Source organism: Perissodus microlepis, chromosome 6 (assembly GCF_051167445.1).
Source record: "Perissodus microlepis isolate ML-2025 ecotype Zambia chromosome 6, ASM5116744v1, whole genome shotgun sequence".
In the NCBI taxonomy this organism is placed as follows: domain Eukaryota; kingdom Metazoa; phylum Chordata; class Actinopteri; order Cichliformes; family Cichlidae; genus Perissodus; species Perissodus microlepis.
The window spans coordinates 5,095,280-5,104,388 of NC_140466.1; the positions used below are offsets into that span (position 1 = coordinate 5,095,280).

The 9,109-nt window shown below is 40.3% G+C and overlaps 1 pseudogene; it reads right to left on the reverse strand.

Annotated features, from left to right (window-relative positions):
• Positions 1–619: 619 nt before the first annotated feature.
• On the reverse strand, positions 620–8,083 carry LOC146384888 (high-affinity choline transporter 1-like; annotated as a pseudogene).
• Positions 8,084–9,109: the final 1,026 nt, after the last annotated feature.

Below are 9,109 nucleotides of genomic sequence, written 5' to 3' on the forward strand. Positions count from 1 at the left end.
GAAACAGGTTTACCTTTTAGGTGACATGAATGAGTTGAAGGGAAGTTATGAACTGTTTCTGAGAGACAGCTGGTAACTGTGCAGGGGCGGGTCTAGCAAAGTTTTGCCAGGGGGCCAGGTAGGGCATTAACAGGGAAAGGGGGGTACAAAGAAACACTTTTCTTTCTTATTCTCATTTAAAATGTCTCACTTTTAATGCGCCTTATAATCCTGTGTGCCTTATGGTCCGAAAAATACGGTAAATTTAAATCTGCATTTTACTGAAGCCAGTATAATGAGTTGAGAAGTGATATGCTCTCTCTTCCTACTTATTCTTAAAATTCTAGCAGTCTGGTTGAACTTTACCTGTCATTATGGAAGTGTGCTCGGCCTGTTTATCTTGGTGGTCTGTGGCAACATGTGTTTGCATGCAGCTAAGATTTAAATTGATCTCCCTCCAGCTCCAGCTGCCTGGCAAGTACTGTCCAGTAAGTTAGTCACTGATTTTTTTTTTTAGAGTGAATGGGATTAAACCAAATCAAAACGCTCCATTAAACAACATGCTGCAGTAAAGTAAACAGGAGCGTGTGAAAACATTTCACAATCACTCATAGTGTTATAATTTGATCCCTATAGCATGTACTTACCGACAGTATTTGTCATTATCAGCATCTGATTTCAGCTGGACATATATCATAAATACTCAGTGTAAAAAACAGCTTTGTGAAACCTTAAGATGAAAATGTGTTACCTGCACTTTACATGTTACATACAGTGTCAGAAAATCCCACCTGTGGAGGCAGCAACAGCCCCGATGAGGACAGGAGGGATTCCCAGTATGGCAATGACAATGGCAGCAGCATAACAGGTTAACTGGGCTGTTTGTGATGAGGAGGCAGACAGCATCCTCTGGTGGAAACTCTGAAATGAGAGACTACCGAGACCCTGGGGGAAAATAGCAGGAGACGGGAGGAAAGTGCAAGAAAATGAGTGAGGCAAGGAAATAAAAGACAAACAAAAAAGGACATTTTCATTCAAGCTTATGCGGAAATCCTTTCTTGTATGCGACTTAACACTGATCTATGAATAATTTAAGTATAAAAAAAAGGCACCTAACTAATGGGATGAACCAATGTTTTGTTTGCATATAACAGACAACTTGGCAAAGAAACAATTTTAAACTGTATTTTTAGGTATTGTGTTACTAGCTGCCTGTCACAAAAACATAATTTGTTCCCATTTATTTAGTTGAATGGATGAAAACTGACAGTTATAAAGTCAGACCTGAAAAACTACAGCAGATGAGAGTCATTCTATGCCATAGACATTCAAACTAATCTGAGATTATTAGTAGATACACCTATGCTATCAATCTGATAATTAGTTATCGCATTCACAAACTTAGGTATCCATGTTGCTCATCAGCTCAGAGGGGGCGACGGCAGTACACCATCAGCCTTTTATGGGGGGTAAAAAACATGAGCAGTGGATCAAGACTTTTGCACAGCACTGTATTTATTCTCATAGATTACTTGATAATGAAGCAATGAGTCACCACAAACCAAGCTGTTATAATCCGGTCCCAGAGCAAACTTCAGCCAGCTCAGTGTTGCCCAACATTTCCCATCTCCATCGACTTCTATCTGCCTAAATCTGCTTATGGCCTCTCATCAACTGTTTAACCTTTATCATCTGACTGCATTGGCTATGGTTTTGTTTGAAAACTGGGAGTTTGCCAGCTTTTACAAACTTCACTCTGCTACTTGTCTTTGGTTTCAGTATAATTTTTAATTTAATAGTTTTTTGACAATAATGAGGCAAATATTAGTGACAAAGTAGGGAAAACAGTAAGTAGAAATCTCCATGTAAAATGGGTGTGTATCTGAAGTGAATGCTGAATAATGCTTTGACTGTGTCAGAAATACTTTTCCTGCTCCCCTTTCTTTTTTGAAATGTACACTAGTGTGCAAAAGTCTTGAACCAGCATTCATTTCTTCATATTTTGCTAAGAAAATTGGAAATATGAGCAGCAATTAATTGAAATGTGGAAAACATACATGGAAATAAAGTGTATAAGGCAAAAACAGAGTTTGTGCAATTCTAATGAAATTGAAAGTCTCATGTTATCATTTATTCCACCTTTATTCTTAAACAGTCTGAACTCTCAAGCAGTTTTCTTGTGATTTCTTTAAGTATTCTTCAGAAACAGTTCTCCAGGCTTTTTGAAGCTCTTCTTTGGATGTTGGCTGTATTTTGTGCATGTCTGTCAAGATATCCAATACTACTTCATTAATGTTGAGTTCAGGGTCCTTTGTCAGCTCTTTGTTGTATTTTGTTCCAACCGAAGGACTTGACTTTAAGATTCTGTTCCTTCTCTGCAGATAATTTTTCAGACCTGCCAGTTCTTCTAGTGTCCTCCACTTGTCCAATTTAATTTTTAAGGACATGCTGTAAATCATGCCCAGACAGTTTTCGGTTAATAGCTCTTTGGGAATTAATTATGTTTGACATTTTTATGCTCGAATTACTTATAGGTCAGTATTTAGTGGCTTTAAAAAAATAAGAAAAATAATTTCTCTGGAAATGGTCTGCTACAAGGACTGGACTGAAGACCACTTTAAAAAATACAAGAAAGTCTGGCACCTTGGCAATGACCTATAAAGAAATGAGGAGGAATAAAGACCTCTTCACAATACTGCATACATGCAGTGCCTATTTGTAAAGAGGCCGTTAGCCATCCAGTCTTAATGTCTAGAGGCAGTGAACTTGCTAATTTCCATTAAACAAATTTAAACAGGGCAAAAGAAGCAGCTGACAAAAAGTACAGTAGTGCTAGTGTTCACACTGGGAACAAATGATGTGTTTTTGCGACAGGCTTCTAGTAAAAAAGTGCCTTAAGATGCAGTTCAACATTGGTCCTTTTCTAAATTGTCTCATGTGTAGACGCAACACTGGTTCATCACTTGAGTTAAGTTGCCTTTTTATGCTTGAATGATTCATAGATTAGTGTTAAGTGGTTCACATTACTAGACATTTCCACCCACGGAAAAGTAAAAACTAAAGCTATAATGTACACCAAATTCACATACCCAGTGTTAAAACTGTATGATTTATGTGGATGAAATTCTGTGAGATACACTCAGTATAACAAAACTCTGCTGCCACCCTGCAGAGAGAAAAGCCGTTCTTTAGAGTGAAAATGACTGCAGTGAATTAACATATATAAAAGAACATACAAGGTCCAATCAAAAAGTTAAGTAACACAGTGCCCGTAGAAGAATCTCATTCCTTACTGTAGGTGTACCATTACATACCCAACTTCCTCTGCACAAAGAGGAATCATACTGATGGATGCTCAGCTTGCCAGCATTAAGAAGTCATCAATCCACTTCCAGATATTGTCCTTATTCAGAGTGCCAACCCAAGGCTCCTGGAAGGTGTGGTTGAAAGCCGTCTCAGCGATGTTTACGGATGTTGTATTAAGGAGCGCAAAGGGGACACAACCACTGGAAACAGATTGACATGATCACACCGAAGGCCTGAAAAAATTATACTGTAGTACAGATGGCAGAATTATAGCAAATAAAGGACATCTTTGGTAGCACTGCAACTGACTAAACTGAGGAAAGCCACAGACAGCTGGATGATGTCGGTGTAGGCCACTGAATAAAGGCCTCCCAACAAAGTGTGGCCACAGCTGCAGAGATCCAAATAGAGTAGCCATAAGGTAAGTCCAGTATCACGCTCATAGTTGCACCTGTTAGAAAAAAACAATAAGCACAATCTTTAAAATGTTGCATAAGGCTAAGCTAAATGCTTTGTTAGATGCTAAGCATGCATGTTTATCTAAGCCAAACAGAGTACACGACACTCACAGGACGTCGACCAGCAGACATGGCACTACAAGAGCACCGCTCAGTAATTTTCTATACTTTATCTGGAACGGGTCCATCATAGTGATGTATTTTCTCTCCCTCATTGGTTTGGCAAAGAAAAGACCGCCTTAAGTAGTGGATGAGATACTGTTTGAACCATGTGATTTGGATTACGCTAAGCTACACAGAAACAATGTGCTGACATGTCTGATATGATTAGGAAGTGCGCATCACAATGGCACATGAGTGGTCTTACCTAATATGAATGAATATGAATGACACTGAATACTGTAAAGGCAAAAGAGCCCATATTAAACCCATGTTGGGAGTGTACACTGCCTCGGCCACACCCAGGATAAATCCTCCTCTGACCCACGTAGCTGCAAATGGAGGACAAAAACACAAGTTTATAGTAGTGTGGGTTCTTGTGCAAGACGAACACAGTCGCAACTGTGAGCATATACAGTGGGATGCAAAAGTTTGGGCAACCTTGTCAATAGTCATTATTTCCCTGTATAAATCGTTGGTTGTTACAATAAAAAGTGTCAGTTAAATATATCATATAGGAGACACACACAGTGATATTTGAGAAGTGAAATGAAGTTTATTGGATTTACAGAAAGTGTGCAGTAATTGTTTAAACAAAATCAGGCAGGTGCATAAATTTGGACACTGTTGTCATTTTATTGATTCCAAAACCTTTAGAACTAATTATTGGAACTTAAATTGGCTTGGTAAGCTCAGTGACCCCTGACCTACATACACAGGTGAATCCAATAATGAGAAAGAGGATTTAAGGAGGTCAATTGTAAGTTTCCCTCCTCTTTTAATTTCCTCTGAAGAGTAGCAACATGGGGGTCTCAAAACAACTCTCAAATGACCTGAAGACAAAGATTGTTCACCATCATGGTTTAGGGCAGTGGTTCCCAAACTGTTTTTGCTAGGCCCCCCTTTGTTTTACAAGAAAAATCCCCCCCCCCGCACGCGCACACGCATGCACAAACACATCCTCCAACCACACACACCCATATTTTGCTCCATTGCGGTTTATTTCACACCTCAAACATTTAGTAAACAATTAAGCAAATACAAGTAATCTGCAATAAATTACAGGTAGTAATAAAGTAAACTACTAACTATTTTACGCTACGTCCGCACCTACACGGGTATTTTTGAAAAAGCAGCTGTTTCGTCCACACGTAAACAGCGAACCCCGCCCCCCCCCCCGCTATGGCTCTATGCCCCTCGGGCCCCACACTTTGGGAAGGTCTGGTTTAGGGGAAGGATACAGAAAGCTGTCTCAGAGATTTAAGCTGTTTCCACAGTTAGGAACATATTGAGAAAATGGAAGACCACAGGCTCAGTTCAAGTTAAGGCTCGAAGTGGCAGACCAAGAAAAATCTTGGATAGACAGAAGCAACGAATGGTGAGAACAGTCAGTCAACCCACAGACCAGCACCAAAGACCTACAACATCATCTTGCAGCAGATGGAGTCATTGTGCATCGTTCAACCATTTGGCGCACTTTACACAAGGAGATGCTGTATGCGAGAGTGATGCAGAGGAAGCCTTTTCTCCACCCACAGCACAAACAGAGCCGCTTGAGGTTTGCTAAAGCACATTTGGACAAGCCAGCTTCATTCTGGAATAAGGTGCTGTGGACTGATGAAAATAAAATGGAGTTATTTGGGCATAACAAGGGGCGTTATGCATGGGGGAAAAAGAACACAGCATTCCAAGAAAAACACCTGCTACCTACAGTAAAATATGGTGGTGGGTCCATCATGCTGTGGGGCTGTGTGGCCAGTGCAGGGACTGGGAATCTTGTCAAAGTTGAGGTACACATGGATTTCACTCAGTATCAGCAGATTCTGGAGACCAATGTCCAGGAATCAGTGACAAAGCTGAAGCTGCGCTGGGTAGTGATGTCCGATACCACTGATTTCCTTTCCGATCCGATACCAAGTAAAATTCAGGGTGGTATCGACGATACTAATCCGATGTTTCATTGTATTTCATAATACAATATATAATTGTATTATGTAATTGTAATAATAACATAACCATATTGCTTCATAATGATTAGAGGACATCAGACAACTTGTTTTTATTGCTTAATAATGCAGAATAATCATATAGAAATAAAAAAAAAACCTGAAGTTGTGCGCTATTTGAACACGTTGCCTGCCTGCAGCAATATGAACTCCGCGAGAGACGTCTGTCTCGCCCTAGCAGCACCTGCCCCTATCCTCCTCTTCAGTTCGCCTCAACATAAGCTCATCATATTCTGTGATATGATTTACTCCGAGGTGTTTGACAAGGTCAGTGGTGTTGCCACAACACCTCACTGTCTTGCCACATATATCACAAACCGCGTCTTGGCTGTTTGTGGAGGTAAACACGTCCACACGACTCTGTTCGCGCTCAGCCATTGTTGTGAGTGTGCGAGCCAGGGGCTGCGACACATTTATACAGCCGTATTTCGCATATGACTATGAAAGGCGTAAGAGGAAGTAGTTCCTTCCAAATTAGACAATCCGAATGATATAGTTTCTTTCCACTGCGTTCGTTTTAATGGAAAAACTATAAATTTACCGCAGAGTACTAAAATATCGATATTATAATATGAGAATCGATTCTAGAACATAAATTGCTGGTATCGGAAGAATCGATATTTCAGTATCGATCCGCACACCACTAGCGCCGGGGCTGGATCTTTCAACAAGACAACGACCCGAAACACTGCTCAAAATCCACTAAGGCATTCATGCAGAGGAACAAGTACAACGTTGTGGAATGGCCATCTCAGTCCCCAGACCTGAATATTATTGAAAATCTGTGGTGTGAGTTAAAGAGAGCTGTCCATGCTTGGAAGCCATCAAACCTGAATGAACTAGAGATGTTTTGTAAAGAGGAGTGGTCCAAAATACCTTCAACCACAATCCAGACTCTCACTGGAACCTACAGGAAGCGTTTAGAGGCTGTAATTTCTGCAAAAGGCGGATCTACTAAATATTGATTTAATTTCTTTTTTTGTGGTTCCCAAATTTATTCACCTGCCTGATTTTGTTTAAACAATTACTGCACACTTTCTGTAAATCCAATAAACTTCATTTCACTTCTCAAATATCACTGTGTGTGTCTCCTATATGATATATTTAACTGACATTTTTTATTGTAACAACCAACGATTTATACAGGGAAATAATGACTATTGACAAGGTTGCCCAAACTTTTGCATCCCACTGTAGTTGTCCAAACATTACTGAGGGCAAAGTTCAGTCTGCTGAATGCATGAGGAAACCATATACAGACAGTAACCACATCTGCATGTATCACTGGCACTATCGTAATTAATACGGAGTCTCTGAACAGCCCTCTCTCTTTCAGACTGGGCAACCAGGCTATGTCTTTGAAGGCAGCATGAACTGATGCTTGCAACAATCACCTTGTTTACTATGTGTGTTAACTTGTGAAGCCATTAATCTGCATTAACCAGATTAGCAATAACAAGAGAATTAGTGAACTGCAATAATCCATGAAGCTGCAGCCTTACTGCTTTTAAATGATGCACTTGATGTACAATGATCTCAGATTACCTGCTGCAGAACCTCGACCACAGTGGCATGCCATTATATTTAAAAAGGACACAGTGAGTCTGTGCAGAGAGCCAAGACAGCTGTAGTAATCATCTAATTGGATAACGAGGCATTTTTTGCACACTTTACAAGATAAAACACAAAGCTTTGCGTAGCCATCTCACACACAGTGCCAGGTAAACATCAGTGCACCAGTAACTTTCTATTTAAAGCCCATATCTGCAGTCAATGAACCTCAGCTTACAATATATACTTTGTGTTTTTATTGTTTGTCCATCTTTTAAATGTCCAGCAAACATTTAAAAGGATGGACAAACACAGAGCATAATTGATCTTGAGAAAGGGTTTAACAAAACCTCCCTCTGCTCTGTAACAAAAACCAAACCAAAACAAAAACACTTTGAGTATACTACTTATTATCAGCTATACTGATGTGGGTTTCTTGCACAGAGCAATTTACCTGTCATCGTGAAAATTTCCACCAGTAAGTTGATGTTTCTGTCTCCAAGAAGCACCACCTCCGTCCTGTCTCCATTGCTTCCTAGACTTTCGGGCAGCCCACAATCCTGTCCCCAGGATTAGGATGTAGAACATCACCACCGCAACCACACCAACCACATTCAGAGCCATGTCACTATGGGAGCAGACTGAGCGGGAGATGTGCTGCTTGGAAAGCAAATACAGATACTGTACATCAACCACGAGGGTGCAAGAAAAAAGTTCACCGACACACACAAGAACTTAAAAGCCACGTTTTGGGAGCACGGTTGAGTTCGCGACAGGTGGCGCTACTGTTGACATGCAGTGAAGGTTCAGCTTGACAGGGAAAGGACAAGCCCACTTCTCTACGTCTAATTCAGGGAACACAATTCCTGGAAGCTCCCTAGGATGGAAAATCCCCATCCCAGCAATAGAGTAGCTCCTGCACCTTACCTTTTTTTAAATGACACTTAAAGGAGATCTAATCTGTTAATTTCCTATATAATTTAAAATTATATTTATATATTTAAATGATATTCATCATTAACTTATTCAAAATGTTATTCAATTTATTCTTATTTATATTCTTTGCTAAACTTCTCTCAGGTCTTTAGAGGTACTGAATCTTTAAATGGAAAACACATTTAGAAAAACTGAAGGAAAAGATTGGTCAATAGGTCAGAGACAGAAGGAAAGGGACTCAGTCAGTTGCCACATAGTCTGTGTGCATGTTTGTAGCACAGCTTACATAAGGCACCACTCGGGTTTGTGAAGTGCCAAAACAAATAGCAGGACAGAGCTCTGCAATCATGCAATAAAAGCTGTGCAAAAACGCAGCCGCATGTTTGCTGAATCAAAGCAAAGCGTTCCAGCCCAGCCTCCTGGGATTGTCTGCGGTGTGGCTGAATAAAAAGCTCAAAACATTTGATATCAGTTTTTGCACATTTGTCATGAAGTCACTATTGGAGTCCCACTGCAGGAGGTTTCTAATTGTTAGCAGGTGTTCACTAAATTCTGCAACCCAGGCACGCTACTGCTCCTTGACTCCAGCTGAGAGGTCTGTCATTGGTCAAAATCTTGATTCAGGCTCAGATGCAGAAGCTGCAAGCATGAAAAGTGCATACCCTCCCTCTGAAATCCTGAACTTTGTGCACCACATTGCTAACTCTATTTAAT